Genomic DNA, 17518 nt, shown 5'->3' with positions numbered 1-17518 from the left:
CTAGGTTCCGAGGGTTTTCAACACTAATTCTCCAATCTAAATGAGGCTGATGTCATCATCTTTAATGTTGGAAGAGATGAGGCCTAAACCCTGGGAATGTCTAAAAGTGAGGTTTGTTTACACCATTTCTCATGTGTTTGTTTCAATAAGGAATCCCAGAAGAACCTGGTTGTAAATGGGTAGGGGTGAAGGAAGTGTGCAGCTCCCTTCACATCCCATCATGGGACTTTGGAGGCTACTGTTCCAGAGTGTGGAGCCAACAGGAAGAGAAAGCACCTAGGAACCACTAACAGCCACAGTCATGGCTACTGCCCGATGGACAAGGATGACCACTTCTGCAAGGGTGTCGCTTCAGTCCCTCTGTCTCCTAAGGAAGAAGAGCAATTCTTTGGTTTGTCCTTAGCAAGGAATCCTTTACTAAGAAAACAGACACCCTCTCTTTCTAGTCTTCATCCCCAAAGCATTTCAACTCAGCCTCTGTGCTAGCACAAAGGAGCAGGGAGCGCTCCTTCTTCCTGAAGACAACATTCCCTTCTTCCCTGCCATCTCCTCAGGGACGTCCATTCATCTGTTGCAGCCTCCATCTGAGATGAGGATCTGAGTGATTATTCCTCCCGGCTCACACACTGGTATCCTCCCTCATCCTCCAAGGATGCTTGTGCCAACTCACTGTGGATGCAGATGCTGTGCAGAGGCAATGGACCAGTCTCTAGAATTCCTAGGAGGCTGTGCTGAGAGTGTGTCACTGCACATACAGGAAGGGAAGCAACAGACTTGTCAGGTGGCAAGGCAAACCTTTACGTTTCCTTCCTGCAAATACATAAATCCAAACTGCTCAGCCTGTACGTTCATTCATTTTTGAGGCTGATAACCCTTAAAATAATATAAAGGAGGTTGAAAAATCTAGAGTTCTGTACTTCTATATCTCATTCCCATGTCTGACCAGCAGAAGAGCTGGAGGATATAATAAATTCTAAGAGCAGAGTTAACAAGTTGTTGAGAACAGGTAGTTTATATCTTCTGGAATTATAACTGATTAGGAATATATCCAGGAGCCTTCACCTACAGCTTTGGGGTCAAAATTGCTTTGAATTTGGAGTTTCATTTGATACCCCCCCACCCACCCACACACATACACGTTTCTATATTGCTTAGTGCTATGATGGCAAAGTTGAGCTCTTTGGACAGACAAATGTGGCCAGCAAAACCTAAGGAATTTGCTATCTGGCCCTTTGTGGGCAAGGTTTTGCTAACTCATAATTTCTTATTCTCAGTTTCCAGCCATGGACTCCCAGACACCTATGAAGTTATTTTAAAGGACACCCATGAGTTTGTGAGGTTTTGTTTTGTTTGTTTTGTTTTGTTTGTTTTGTTTGTTTGTTGTTGTTGCTTTGTTTTATTTTGTTTGTTTTTAACAGTGTGAATATCAAAGGAGAATTTTTATTTAACTTATGTTTTGATAAACAAAATGATTTCCAAGTTTATAGTAGCATTTTACCTTTATTTAATTATTAAAAATAAAAGTTATAGTGTGACATTCTATGAGGCTTATTCATAATATTCTTTTTTCAAAATTATGACTGAAAAATATTGATCTGATTGATTCTTTGAGTCAAAAAAAAATGACTTAAGACCTAGAGGGCATCATCCTGAGTGAGGTAACCCTATCACAAAGGAACTCACACAATATGTACTCACTGATAAGTGGATATTAGCCCAGAAACTTAGGATACCCAAGATATAAGATACAATTTGCTAAACGCATGAAACTCAAGAAGAACGAAGACCAAAGTGTGGACGCTTTGCCCTTTCTTTGAACTGGGAACAAAACACCCATGGAAGGAGTTACAGAGACAAAGTTTGGAGCTGTGACAAAAGGATGGACCATCTAGAGACTGCCATATCCGGGGATCCATCCCATAATCAGCTTCCAAACGCTGACACCATTGCACACACTAGCAAGATTTTGCTGAAAGGACCCAGATATAGGTGTCTCTTGTGAGACTATGCCGGGGCCTAGCAAACACAGAAGTGGATGGTCACAGTCAGCTATTGGATGGATCACAGGGCTCCCAATGGAGGAGCTAGAGAAAGTACCCAAGAAGCTAAAGGGATCTGCAACCCTATAGGTGGAACAACATTATGAACTAACCAGTACCCCTGAGCTCTTGACTCTAGTTGCATATGTATCAAAAGATGGCCTGGTCGGCCATCACTGGAAAGAGAGGCCCATTGGACTTGCAAACTTTATATGTCCCAGTACAGGGGAATGCCAGGGCCAAAAAGTGGGAGTGGGTGGGTAGGAGAGTGGAGGGGAGAGTATGGGGGACTTTGGGGATAGCATTGGAAATGTAAATGAGGAAAATACCTAATAAAATATTAAAAAAGAAAACAATCACAAAAAATGCCTTAAGAACCATGAACATTTTATTTTAAACATATGAGACTAATTACAGTGTATGTGGCAGCTTTCCATCACTGTAACAAAATGCCTGTGCAAACCAACTTTAAGAAGGAAAAATGTATTTTGGTTCATGGTTTCAGCTAGTCACCATTTGTTCCTGTTGTCATCAGTTGTCCCACTGTAGACATGAGGTAGAACATTATGGTGGCAAGAACATGAGGGACAGTGACTGTTCCTATTGTGGTGACTGGGAAGTGGATTGGGCTAGAGGAAGTGAGAGACAGAGCCATAGAGGGACAGAGATGTCATGGTCAGAGAGAACAACTCTACTTTGAAGGCTACATACCCAGTGATCAGGCTCTTCCTCCTCCTCCTAAAATCTGCATCTTGCTTTTGTGGGTGTTCCTGTATGAGTCCTGTTGGTTTGTGCACCAAGGATTAATGTCTGAGCATTTCCATAATGAGCAGGGAGGAAGGGTGGCAAATGTGGCAAAGTGACGTCATCCTGTGTTCAGACGCCAGTTCCATCAGTACTAGCCTTTCAGGTGATTGCCTGCTACTTTGTACCATCCTAGAGATTCTAAAGACTAAAGGTGACACGCATATCTGATCTATGTCTTCACTGGAGAAAAAAAATCATCCGGAAGACTGTACTACAAACTGTGTGAGCCTTCATCCCCTTCTTGGTTCTGGGTAGCACCCAGTAATCCCTGTACTTTGCAGCTGATCAAATCCCTTTCAGTAGGTTCCTTTCCTGGTTTTCCCAGACTCGCAAATCACTTGGCACTCAGCAGGCACACACTCAGCAGGCAACCCATCCTCTTTGATTTTATAAAGGAAACAGAAATGCTCAGATAGAACATCAGTGCACCCTTTCTCCTTCTGAGAACACCTTCCACGGCCGATATTCCCATAGTAGTACTTTGAGCATTCATAGACAATGCATGCAGGTGGCTTCAGCCTTAAAAATAGGCCTGCAAAATTTAATCTTATGCTTGTTTCAGTACGCCGCCTCCTTCCCTGTGTAAGCAGTAACAACTGAAATAGCCCTTTCCTGTAGTCTTTATTTACTTTGGGGATACCTCAACAAATCCTGTCCCTAATACTAGAAACACTGTTAGCCTTCTCTGTCTTTCTGAAAGCTTGCAGGTGTTGGAGGGTGCAGTCCACCTAAGATGCCCTTTGCATTTTCTGGAGTCTGAAGTCCACTCTTGCTGGAACAGGATCCCCTAGTGGCTTGGAGATACCTAGACTGTTGAGCCACATACCTAACGTCTGTCCAGAAGAACTAAGCTGGAACCTGAGGGCAAGCATCTCTAAGGTGATGCTTCTGTTCCAGGGACCATGTGAAAGCTAAGGGCCTGTGGAGTCTCAACACTGCCAAACACAGAGCAAGTGCCCTGAGTCAGTAGCTCTGCAGAACTGTGCAGCAGAGTCAAAGCAAATGAGTGAGCCACTTTGCTAGGAATTACAGAAAGGCTCCAACGGAAGGGCAATGTGTGCGATCAAAATATCTCCCTGTGCTGGCTTTCCAGGTTGCGTTGTCATTAGTCAGATCTATCCAGTCACTTTATGAAGGAGAAATGTGGAGCTGTGTAGGATTTAAAATTGAAAATCGCTGATTGTTTAAAATTAAGAGTGAACACGAGCACAAGATGCAGGCAGGAATTAAGGAAATAATTGATATTTTTTAAAAAAGATATGTGAACAAATCCAATATGAAAGGCTGAAAATGGGGCTCTTTCTCTATAAGCTGATGCTCCTATCTTTCTTGTTAGTCTCCCTCCTAACTGACAAGGCCAGCACTAACTCATCTTCCCATGCCTCCACCTCTCTTCCCCGGACTCTATCTATTTGGATCTAGAATCTATCCCGTAGCATCAGAGTCCGTACCCTTTCTCCCAAGCCCTTGTAAAAAATGATGAAATGTCTAGTCTGCATTCAAATTGCCAGACAAGCAGGGTATAAGAGGGCAGAGACAGAGGAGAGGGAGCTGCAGCTGCCTGGAGCTGCTGGCTCTGCCTCTCTCATTCTTTGGGACCACACTCTGCTCAGGTAATTTGCAGAGCCCCATAAACTCTGGTGTGTGCCCCCATGTCTATGAGGATAGGGAGAAATGTTTGGCTGTAAATTGAAACTAGCCTGGCAGAACAAAACAGGAAAATGCAGTGCCAGGCAGGCCTTGTTTATGTCTCCTTTCCAATGTTATTTTTTTATTTGCTGAAATAAATATTTTGAAGGTAAACTTTATTATGTGGTAGATTTAATTTTTTGCCATTAACTTCTAGTGGAAGACATGGTTTGGAGTCCCAGGGTGGACATTTTATATACTCTTGGGTCCCATTACCACTCAAGAAAAAGACAGGACAGAGAGGAGGTGAGTGGAGCCAACTCAGATCATCTCTACCTAGTGGTTGAGACCCAAGACATGGAGAATGGATCTGTGTGTATTCTGCTGCTGTTTCCCCTAGAGGCTCCACCCTCCTTCATAGCCATTGCCTTTGTGTGCACGCTGTGCTGTTTTCCAATGGAGACACCACACCCACTTCCACAGACATTGCCTGTGTGTGGAAAAGTCCAGGCTATTCAGCCTGCAGTCATTGGTTGGGTTCTGGTTGGGAAAGCAGCTGTCAAAAGGGCCAGTTTTCTGAGCCTACTCCTTCTCAGCTCTAAAGCTGCCCTCATAGCCATAGGATATTTTGGTGAAAATGAAAAGCTTCCCACCCAGGATCTCATTTGTACCCTGTCATTTCTGTATGTTTATTACTTCTCTGTCAACAGGTATTTTAGAGAGTAAGAAAGCCTCTGTTTTTAATTTCATTTTACGTCTATTAAAGAATAAAGATCCCAAAAGGAAAAAAAAAAAAAACCATTGGAGGTACTCCTATAGGTCTTGATTTTGTGTTTAATGTCTTTAGCCACGGTGCTTACTCTCGGAATGGGTATTGGTGGGGGATTTAAGATGGGCAAAAGATGCCCTAAATGAGCTCACAGCTCCAAGTGCTCCTTGACACGGATCTCTTACATGGCAGACTCCTAAGAGACCATTGGCCTGACAGTAGGTTCTAATAGGAGAGAGTTAAAAGTTAGTAAATGTATTACTAAATTATTAGTCATAAGTCTGAACTGTATGATGTAACTTGGTTCCCTCCTGCATCTTGCAATTTTTTTTTCAGAGCTAGAAACAATCTCCCAGTGAAGCCATCTGCTCTCCAGCCTGCATCACCAGGCAACCATCCCTTTGGGTCAGTCTCTCACTAGGGAGGGTCCATGTAGGAGCCAGTTACCCTGAATAGTGTCTGTTTACCTAATTGTCCTAACCCTCATAACAGCCCCAGAGGTAGTTCTTTTACTGCCTTGCTTAGTGTGAGGATGTGTTCAGAGAAGAAAGTTACCTTTGGAAGAGCACAGCTTACCTGCAGGAAAGTTACCTGTAGGAAGAGGTAGGTGTTTCTGATACTTGCAATAGAGGAATAAAAAACAAAGTACTAACTTAGAGGATTTATTTGCAGGGCACTGGATTTAGTCAATAAGTCCAAGAAGAGTAAAGAACTGGGTGTTGGTGGAAGGGGAAACTGGTACAGTAAAAAAAGAAGTTATTTTTATTGAGAGGCACTATGTTGACTTTTGAGTGAGAAATGTAGATAATTGAACTCTCTGGTCATAGGCAGGTACTAGACCGGACAATGGCATGTTCTACCTTGCTTCTTTGTTACTGTGTTAAAACTCTAACTAAAAGCAACTTGTATCCCACATCTGTATCCAAGAAACCCCTTCATAGGCCAATCTGATCTAGGCAATTCTCACCTGAAGTTCCCTCTTCAGAGGTGACTCTGCTTTGTGTGAAGTTGATAAAAAGTAACCAGCACCCCGTGACTCTAACTAAGGAAGTGAAAGATCTGTATGATAAGAACTTCAAGTCTGTGAAGAAAGAAAGTAAAGAAGATCTCAGAAGATGGAAAGATCTCCCATGCTCATGGATTGGCAGGATCAACATTGTAAAAATGGCTATCTTGCCAAAAGCAATCTACAGATTCAATGCAATCCCCATCAAAATTCCAACTCAATTCTTCAACGAATTAGAAAGGGCAATCTGCAAATTCATCTGGAATAGCAAAAAACCTAGGATAGCAAAAACTCTTCTCAAGGATAAAAGACCTCTGGTGGAATCACCATGCCTGACCTAAAGCTGTACTACAGAGCAATTGTGATAAAAACTGCATGGTACTGGTATAGTGACAGACAAGTAGACTAATGGAATAGAATTGAAGACCCAGAAATGAACCCACACACCTATGGTCACTTGATCTTCAACAAGGGAGCTAAAACCATCCAGTGGAAGAAAGACAGCATTTTCAACAATTGGTGCTGGTACAACTGGGGGTTATCATGTAGAAGAATGCGAATTGATCCATTCCTATCTCCTTGTACTAAGGTCAAATCTAAGTGGATCAAGGAACTCCACATAAAACCAGAGACACTGAAACTTGTAGAGGAGAAAGTGGGGGAAAGCCTCGAAGATATGGGCACAGGGGAAAAATTCCTGAATAGAACAGTAATGGCTTGTGCTGTAAGATCGAGAATTGACAAATGGGACCTCATGAAACTGCAAAGCTTCTGTAAGGCAAAAGACACCGTCAATAAGACAAAAGGCCACCAACAGATTGGGAAAGGATCTTTAACTATCCCAAATCGGATAGGGGACTAATATCCAATATATATAAAGAACTCAAGAAGGTGGACTCCAGAATATCAAATAACCCCATTAAAAATGGGGCTCAGAGCTGAACAAAGAATTCTCACCTGAGGAATACCGAATGGCTGAGAAGCACCTGAAAAAATGCTCAGCATCCTTAATATCAGGGAAATGCAAATCAAAACAACACTGAGATTCCACTTCACTCCAGTCAGAATGGCTAAGATCAAAACTCAGGTGACAGCAGATGCTGGCAAGGATGTGGAGAAAGAGGAACACTCCTCCATCGTTGGTGGGATTGCAAGCTTGTGCAACCACTCTGGAAATCAGTCTGGTGCTTCCTCAGAAAATTGGACATAGTACTACCGGAGGATCCCACAATACCTCTCCTGGGCATACATCCAGAAGATGTCCCAACCGGTAAGAAGAACACATGCTCCACTATGTTCATAGCAGCTTTGTTTATAATAGCCAGAAGCTGGAAAGAACCCAGGTGCCCCTCAACAGAGGAATGGATACAGAAAATGTGGTACATTTACACAATTGAGTACTACTCAGCTATTAAAAAAATGAATTTATGAAATTCCTAGGCAAATGGTTGGACCTGGAGGGCATCATCCTGAGTGAGGTAACACAATCACAAAAGAATTCAAATGATATGTACTCACTGATAAGTGAATATTAGCCCAGAAACTTAGTATACCCGAGATATAAGAGAAAATTTGTAAAACACATGAAACTGAAGAAGAACGAAGACCAAAGTGTGAACGAAGACCAAAGTGTGGACACTTTGCCCCTTCTTAGAATTGGGAACAAAACACCCATGGAAGGAGTTACAGAGACAAAGTTTGGAGTTCTGACGAAAGGATGGACCATCTAGAGACTGCTACATCCAGGGATCCATCCCATAATTAGCCTCCAAAGGATGACTCCATTGCATACACTAGCAAGCGTTTGCTGAAAGGACCCTGATATAGCTGTCTCTTGTGAGACTAGGCCGGGGCCTAGCAAACACATAAGTGGATGCTCACAGTCAGCTATTGGATGGATCACAGGGCCCCCAATGGAGGAGCTAGAGAAAATAACCAAGGAGCTAAAGAGATCTGCAACCCTGTAGGTGCAACAACAATATGAACTAACCAGTACTCTTACACGCGTTCTCGCGACCGGCCAGGAAGAACGCAACAAACCGGAATCTTCTGCGGCAAAAGCTTTATTGCTTACATCTTCAGGAGCCAGAGAGCAAGAGAGCAAGAGAGCAAGAGAGCAAGAGAGCAAGAGAGCAAGAGAGCAAGAGAGCAAGAGAGCAAGAGAGCAAGAGAGCAAGAGAGCAAGAGCAAGAGCTTTATTGCTTACATCTTCAGGAGCCAGAGAGCAAGAGAGCAAGAGAGCAAGAGAGCAAGAGAGCAAGAGAGCAAGAGCCAGAGCAAGAGAGCAAGAGAAAGAATGGCGAAACCCATCCCTTTTAAGGAGAATTATCCTCCGCCTAGGACGTGTCACTCCCTGATTGGCTGCAGCCCATCGGCCGAGTTGTAGTCACGGGGAAGGCAGAGCACATGGAGTGGAGAACTACCCTTGGCACATGCGCAGATTATTTGTTTACCACTTAGAACACAGGATGTCAGCGCCATCTTGCAACAGCGAATGTGAGGGCGGCTCCCCACACAGTACCCCCCGGAGCTCTTGACTCTAGCTGCATATGTATCAAAAGATGGCCTGGTCAGCCATCACTGGAAAGAGAGGCCCATTGGACACGCAAACTTTCTATGCCACAGTACAAGGGAACACCAGGGCCAAAACGTGGGAATGGGTGGGTAGGGGAGTGGGTGGGAGGGTATGGGGGACTTTTGGGATAGCATTGGAAATGTAATTGAGGAAAATACGTAATAAAAAAATATATAATAAAAAAAAGTAACCAGCACAATTGACTACTTGTCAGCTTGACACAAAAGCAAGAGGCATCATAGTTAAAATATAACCTCTTGTTCCTTGTTTATTCCCAAAATCTCACGTCAATAACACAGTATAAAGAGTGCTATAATTTTAAAAAGTTCCTCAGTCTTTAAATTTTTCAACACCAAGTTCTCTTTAAAAATCTAGTATCAAGTTTGTGTTCTCTTGTAAAGTTCAGAATAATTTTCATGGTTTCTTATTCCAAGAGGAAAGAACCAGGACAGTTATAATCAGCAAGCCACAATGGGACAATGTGAAGAGCTCAACTTCCAAAGTCTGTGACTCACTCCTTATCTTCTTGGCTCCAAAGGGTTCTGGCAGCCCCACTCTATGAATTTGCCATCTGCAATCCATACAGTAAGCTCAAGTAGACTCCACTCTGCACCTGTTGCTGCCCTTTGTGATCAACTCATGATCCTGGCACCTCCAATATGCTGGGATTGCCATAGAAATTGAGGCTGCACCTTCACCAATAGCCTTCCTAGCCTCTCAGGATGCCAAACCTCCCATGACTTTCAAAGTAGTGCTATGTGGAGCATGCTTACACAGCATTTGCTAAGTTCTGCTCTCAGCCTGATGTGCAACTCTGCCTTGCAATGGCCCACAGCTTCTGTATGCTGATCCTGAAGAGATATTACTTGGAAGATTTCCCCTTAATGATTCTGGTCTCTTATTAATCACAGCTGATTTTTCAGCCCCAGATGACCAGTATCTATCATCCAAAAAAAAAAAAAAAAAAAAAAAGCCAGAGTTTCATTTCCAAAGATTTTAAATTCAAATGTCACAGTAATGGCCTGGGAAGTGTCTCTGCTTTCTTCTGAAAAGTTATAAACCAGGACTCCGTTGTTTGCATTTTCTCTCAATATCCTTATCCTCCATGCTCCACAACAAAAACTCATTTAGCTCTGAACATTTCCAGCCCAAAGTTCCAAACTCTTCCAAAATCCTCCCCAATAAATTATGCTCAGGTCTGTTGGAGAAGTACCACGTGTTCTGGTGCTGTGATAAAACACTGACCAAAAGCCATTTGGGGACTTCAGGGGGAAAGAATTTATTTGTCCCAGACTTCCATGTCCCAGTTCATCATTGGTGGAAGTTGGGGCAGGAACCTGAAGGCATGAACTAAAGCAGAGACGATGGAGGAAGGCTGTTTAGTGATCCGTTCCCTGATTGCTTGCTTGGATTGCTTTTTAATATGACCAGGACCATCTGCCAAGAAGTGACACCTCCCACGGTGGGCTGGGCTTGCCCATACCAATAATTAGTCAAGAAAAATGCCCCCTACAGACAAGCATACAGGCCAATATAATAGAGATAATTCCACGGTTGAGGTTCTTTCTCCAAAATGATTTTAGTTTGTGTCAAGGTAACAAAAACTGACTAGCATAAGGCATCTTATATAACCTCTACACTAAGTTTCCAGTGTAACTATTAATTCCAACTGGAGTAACTTGCTTGGTTAAATCCCCAATACCACCAGAGGAAAAGCGTGGCTTGAGAGGAAGGAGAGGGAAGGGCAGAGGGAGAGAATGAATCATTTAATTTCTTTTTAACAGTTGAGACACTTACAGCAAGACAGATACAGGCACTTAACGCTCAGTGATTAATAAGTGACTGGGACTGAGTTTTAAACTGATTTGTTTAATTCTAAAAACAGTATCATTTCTACTTTATATACTTGGTCTGGACACAATTAGGATGGAGGAATGTGTTCAAGCATGTAGTCCAGGCCAGGAAACCAGGCAATTTGAATGAGCAAATGGATATTGATCATGCATTCCTGGTGAAAGCAATATTGCCCACATAGGACTTGCTAGCAATTCTTAAGGCTATAAGTGGTTTGTTGGCCTAAAGGGGGCAAGATAATATAAATATGTACATCGTTTATCTGTGCTATTAACATTTCATTGGGATAGTTAGGGTTATAAAATTCTTAGGGGGGTGATAATGAAAAGTTGAGACTGGCTTCTTTAGATGGACTTTGGGGGAGGAGAGTGTGCTATAGTAAGACCTCAAAAGGGCATAGCCTTGGATGTCTTAGAATCAGTTGGAGAGATTAGAAACAGAGATTACAAGGTTCTCTCTAAGGAGCATAGGTCCAGCACTTGCTTTGTAGATGTGGAAAGGCCTTGTAGATGTGGGTATAGATGAGTGGCTAGATTTCTGGTGAGAATAGATTACTCTGCTGTTATGGAGTGCCCTCATAGTAGGAGGAATGGAGCCTGCCCTCAGAGTAGGTATGGAAGAAGTCAGGGCTGAGGGAGAGAGCAGATCGAGGAAGAAATTCTCCCATACTCTCCCCACAGAGCAGAGTAGAATAGACCAGGACTTTCCTTCTTCCTTGTACTTCTAAGCTTTCCTTGGAGATAGAGAAGAAATTCCAATGGCCTCACATACTGTCTCCTTTTGCTCATCAGCATCACTGTCCTGGCATGCTGTGATGAATATCAGCAATTTAGGAAAATCACTGTTCTTTCAGTCTGAGCTAGAGCCCCGAGCAGACCTTAGGTGCTAACACTGTACCTAGTCCAACATCACCCAAAGGAAGCTCGACTCCCAGGTGCTCTAACATACCCAAGACCATAGGATTACAGGACCTCAGGAGCTTGGTCACACCAGGATTTCAGGATCCCAGAGGCAGCTTTGACTCCCAAGAGCTCTGACACACCCAGGATATCAGGATCACAGGATTCCAGAATCACAGGATCACAAAGACAGCTGTACTCTGAGGAGTTCTGTCACAGGAGGGACAGGCTCTAATCATAGACATTGAGACAGGTAGCCCTAGAGATAATCAGATGGCAAGAGGCAATCATAAGACCATAAGCAACAGAAACCAAGGTTACTTGGTATCCTTATCAGAACCGAGTTCTCCCACCATAGCAAGTCTTGAATCAGACTGAAAAAGCAAGATTTGGACCTAAAATCACTTATCCTAATGATGATAGAGGACTTTAAGAAGGACATAAATACACCCTTAAAAAATTACAGGAGAATACAGGTAAACAGGTAAAAGCCCCTAAAGAGGAAATAAAAAAAATCCCTTAAAGAATTATAGGAAAACACAACTAAAGAGGTAAAGGAATTGAACAAAACCATCCAGGATCTAAAAATGGAAATGGAAACAATAAAGAAATCACAAAGGGAGATAACCCTGGATATAGAAAACCTAGGAAAGAGACGGCCAACAGAATATAAGAGATAGAAGAGAGACTCTTAGGTGCAAAAGTTACCATAGAAAACACTGACAGAACAGTCAAAGAAAATGCAAAATGCAAAAAGCCCCTAAAACAAAACATCCAGGAAATCCAAGACACAATGAGACGACCAAACCTAAGGATAAGTAGGTATAGAAAAGATTGAAGATTCCCAATTTAAAGGGCCAGTAAATATCTTCAACAAACTTATAGAAAAAAACTTTCCTAACCTAAAGAAATAGATGCCTATGAACATATAAGAAGCCTACAGACCTACAGATAGACTGGACCAGGGAAATTCCCTCCCCACATCACATAATAATCAAAACACCAAATGCACAAAACAAAGAAAGAATATTAAAAGTAGTAAGGGAAAAAGGTTAAGTATCATAAGTATCATATAAAGGCAGACCTATCAGAATTACACCAGACTTCTCACCAGAGACTATGAAAGCTAGCAGATCCTGGGCAGATGTCATACAGACCCTAAGAAAACACAAATGCCAGCCCAGGCTAATATACCCAGCAAAACTTTCAATTACCATAGACAGAGAAAACAAGATATTTCATGACAAAACCAAATGAACACAATATCTTTCCACAAATCCTGCCCTACAAAAGATAATAGATGGAAAACACCAACACGAGGAGGGAAACAGACCAATTTCCCTTAGAATATTGATTCAAAAACACTCAATAAATTCTTGCCAGCCTAGTCTAAGAACACACCAAAATGATCATTCACCACGATCAAGTAGGCTTCATCTCAGGAATAGAGGGATGGTTCAATATATGAAAATTCATCAACATAATCCACTATATAAATAAACTCAAAGGAAAAAAACACATGATCATTTCATTAGATGTTGAAAAAGCATTTCACAAAATTCAACATCCCTTCATGTTAAAAGTCTTGAAATGATTAGGAATTCATGGCCTATACCTAAACATATTAAAAGCAATATACAGCAAACCAGTAGCTAACATCAAACTAAATAGAGAGAAACTTGAAGCAATCCCACTAAAATAAGGGACTAGACAAGGCTTCCCACTTTTCCCTATCTATTCAATATAGTACTTGAAATTATAGCTGGCACAATTAGACAACAAAAGGAGGTCAAAAGGATACAAATTGGAAAGGGAGAAGTCGAAATATCACTATTTGCAGATGATATAATAGTATACGTAAGTGACCACAAAAATTCCACCAGAGAACTCCTACAGCTGATAAACAAGTTACGCAAAATGGCTGGATATAAAAGTAACTAAAACAAATCAGTAGCCTTCCTATACTCAAAGGGTAAACAGGCTGAGAAAGAAATTAGGGAAATGACACCCTTCAAAAGAGTCACAAACAACGTATAGTATCTTGGCATGACTCTAAAGAAACAAGTGAAAGATTTGAATGATAAGAACTTCAAGTCTCTGAAGAAAGAAATCAAAGAAGACCTCAGAAGTTGGAAAGATCTCCTATGCTCATGAATTGGCAGGACTAATATAGTAAAAATGTCTATCTTGCCAAAAGCAATCTACAGATTCAACGCAATCCCCATCAAAATTTCAACTCAATTCCTCATAGAGTTAGAAAGAACAATTTGCAAATTCATTTGAATAACAAAAAGCCAAGGAGAGTGGAAACTAGTCTCAACCATAAGAGAATTTCTGGGGGAAATCACCATCCCTGACCTCAAGCTGTATTACAGAGCAATAGTGATAAAAACTGTATGGTAGTGGTACAGAGACAGGCAGGAAGATCAGTGGAATAAAATTGAAGACCCAGAAATGAACACACACACCTATGGTCACTTGATCTTTGACAAAGGTGCTAAAACCATCCAGTGGAAAAAAGATAGCATTGTTAACAAATGGTGCTAGTTTAACTGGTGGTCAGCATGTAGAAAAATGCAAATTGACTCAAATCCAAATGGATTAAGGACTTCCACATAAAGCCAGATACACTGAAACTAATAGAGGAGAAATTGGAGAAGATTCTCAAACACATGGGCACAGGGGAAATTTTCCAGAACAGAACATCAATGGCATATGCTCTAAGTTCAAGAATTGACAAATGGGACATCATAAAATTTGTAAAGCTTTGGTAAGACAAAGGACATTGTCAATAGGACAAAATGGCAACCAACAGATTGGGAAAAGAGCTTTACCAATCCTGCACCTGATAGAGGGCTAATATCCAATATATACAAAGAACTCAAGAAGTTAGACTCCAAGCCAGGCAGTGGTGGTGAACGCCTTTAATCCCAGTACTTGGGAAGCAAAGGCAGGAGGATTTCTGAGTTCGAAGCCAGCCTGGTCTACAGAGTGAGTTCCAGGACAGCCAGGGCTACACAGAGAAACCCTGTCTTGAAAAACCAAAAAAAAAAAAAAAAAAAAAAAAAAAAAAGAAAGAAAGAAAGAAAGAAAAAAAGAAAGGAAAAAAGAAAAAAGAACTTAGACTCCAGAGAACCAAATAAAAAATGGGGTAGAGAGATAAACAAAGAATTTTCCACTGAGGAATATCAAATGGATAAGAAGCACCCAAGGAAATGTTCAGCATCCTTAATCATCAGGGAAATGCAAATCAAAACAACTCTGAGATTCCACCTCAAATCAGTCAGAATGGCTAAGATCAAAAATTCAGGTGACAGCAGATGCTGGAGAGGTTGTTTGTAGAGAAAGAGGAACACTCCTCCATTGTTGGTGGGATAGCAAGCTGGTACAACCACTCTGGGAATCAGTCTGGCTGTTCCTCAGAAAACTGGACATAGTATTACCTGGGACCCAGCTATACCACTCCTGTGCATATACCCAAAAGATGTTCCAACATACAACAAGGATACATGCTCCACTATGTTCATAGCAGCCTCATTTATAATAGCCAGAAGCTGGAAGGAACCCAGATGTCCTTCAACAGAGGAATGGATACAGAAACTGTGGTACATTTACACAATGGAGTATTACTCAGCTATTAAAAACAATGAATTCATGAAATTCTTAGGCAAATGCATGGAACTAAAAAGTATCATCCTGAGTGAGGTAATGCAATCACAAAAGAACACACATGGTATGCTCTCACTGATAAGTGGATATTAACCCCAAAGCTTGGAATATCCAAGATACAAGTCACAGACCACATGAAGCTCAAGAAGGAAGACCAAAGTGTGGATGCTTTGGTCCTTCTTAGAAAGGGGAACAAAATACTCATGGAAGCAAATACAGAGACAAAGTGTGGAGCAGAGACTGAAGGAAAGGCCATCCAGAGACTGTTCCACCTGGGATCTATCCCATATACAGTCAACAAAACCAGACACTATTGTGAATCCCAAAAAGTGCTTGCTGACAGGAGCCTGATACAACTGTCTCCTGAGAGGCTCTGCCAGAGTCTGACAAATACAGAGGCTGATGCTCACAGCCAACCATTGGACTGAGTGCAGCGTCCCCAATGGAGGAATTAGAGAAATGACTGAAGGAGCTTAAGGGGTTTGCAACCCCATAGGAAGAACAACAATATCAACCAACCAGACCCCCAAGAGCTCCCAGGGACTAAACCACCAACCAAAGAGTACACATGGAGGGACCCGTGGCTCCAGCTGCATATGTAGCAGAGGATGGCCTTGTCAGTCATCAATGGGAGGGGAGGCCCTTGGTCCTGTGAAGATTCGATGCCCCAGTGTAGGGGAATTCATGGGCCGGGAGGAGGGAGTGGGTGGGTGGGTATTGGAACATCCGCATAGAAGCAGAGGAAGAGGGTATGGGATAGGGAGTTTCCACAAGAGGGGGAAACCAGGAAAAGGGATAACATTTGAAATGTAAATACAGAAAATATCCAATAAATTAAAAAAAAGATCCTCTGTCCAGTCTGAAAGGAGAACGCCAGCATCAGGCCATTCAGCTCCACATCCCGTGACCTACAACAGCAACAGCCTACAGGATACCTGTACACTAATAAACAAGGGCTATGGGAGTAAGCAAGCAAACCCTTTTGTACTGAATTCATCATTCCCTGAGATGGAGCCCATATCTGACACAGCTAGAGATGCCAAGAAGCAAAGGTCAGACTGATCATGGGCAGGCCTCAGGCAAAACCTACTATTATTCTGCTAAATGACCATGGCAATAGCGTGAATCTGAATGTCATGTTGTTGCCCATAGATCCGTGCCTAGCTCAGCTCTCGTCCAAGAAGCTTCTTCTCGCAGCATGAAAGAATCAATGCGAAAGTTCACAACTGGACAGTGTGCAAGAGACTTCGGAGCACTCAGTCCCAAGTGGGATGTCTTCATTAAAGCCCTCTCCTCAAGACTCAGGGCTCCAAGCATATGAAAAGACAAAAAGATTATGAGAGCCAGACTTCTTAGGAAATGGTTTCTTTCAGACACCATGGGGCTGATATGCACATCAACTCAGGGAGACTGTGGTGGCAAATGCATAGCCCGCACAGGTTGAAGCCAAACAGGATTTCAGTACTGAGAGGGGAATTCTACCACTACCGAGAAGCAATCTGCAATTAATACCCATTGCAAAGAGGGAATCCATTTTCTCCAGTGGAATGTCACTGGTTATATCATCCCACTCCAGAGTAGGTACTGTGCCCACAAGTAATTGGCCAATACACAAAAATAAAAACAAACACAAACAAAAACCAAAGAAATCCACAGTGGTAGCAGTATAATAAATATAAATTCTCTCATAGCCAGGCAGTAATTCATGCCTTTAGTGCCCGTACTTGGTAGACAGAGGCAGGTGTGGCAAAAATTCAAGGACAATCTGGTCTATATAGTTTGTTCTGTGCTTATATGAGACAGCAGAAAATGGAGGAAAAAAAGAGGTTATTAAATCGCCTCTTAAGGTACTGCACTTCTTTGTCTTTTGTGATCAAATATTACCAGTTGGCTTCTGTCACCATAAACAGCAGTGGTTTCAATTAGAGGAATCAGCCAAAGAGAATTAGGAACATAGAGAAGGAACTTGGTTTGGGTCTGGTTTTGGACAGTAAATGCTGATAAACTGGATGTGGTAAATGACATTCACTGGTAGTGTAGTAGCTCTGGTTTGTTAAAGGAGAGATGATATGACAGTTTTAGTTTGAACAAAACTTGGTTTGTTATATGGTTAATGTTATCTATCCATTCTGTTTTAAACTCAGATTAGTATTTTTCTTTGTTGAAATTATATAATATTTTATAACTAACTTTTCAGAGTCTCAGGACTGCAGGATCATTGTCATCTCACTACAATGTCCCTCATTGATAAATCTGAATTTAATGTATTGT

At 41.9% G+C, this 17518-nt stretch overlaps 1 long non-coding RNA gene across 3 annotated transcripts; it reads right to left on the bottom strand.

Moving 5' to 3' along the window:
- Positions 1-41: 41 nt before the first annotated feature.
- 1700012J15Rik (RIKEN cDNA 1700012J15 gene) lies at positions 42-11723 on the bottom strand. 3 transcript variants are annotated; one of them, NR_167673.1, is made up of 3 exons: positions 11628-11702; positions 671-810; positions 42-367 (listed from the first exon to the last, which is right to left on the bottom strand). It is a non-coding gene; the product is annotated as an RIKEN cDNA 1700012J15 gene (long non-coding RNA). The 3 variants fall into 3 exon arrangements; NR_167675.1 differs by lacking the exon at positions 42-367 and having other exon boundaries at positions 393-810; positions 11651-11723; NR_167674.1 differs by lacking the exon at positions 42-367 and having other exon boundaries at positions 393-810.
- Positions 11724-17518: the final 5795 nt, after the last annotated feature.

This window comes from Mus musculus, chromosome 6 (genome assembly GCF_000001635.26).
Source record: "Mus musculus strain C57BL/6J chromosome 6, GRCm38.p6 C57BL/6J".
NCBI classification, from domain to species: domain Eukaryota; kingdom Metazoa; phylum Chordata; class Mammalia; order Rodentia; family Muridae; genus Mus; species Mus musculus.
This window is presented reverse-complemented; position numbering and strand designations above follow the sequence as displayed.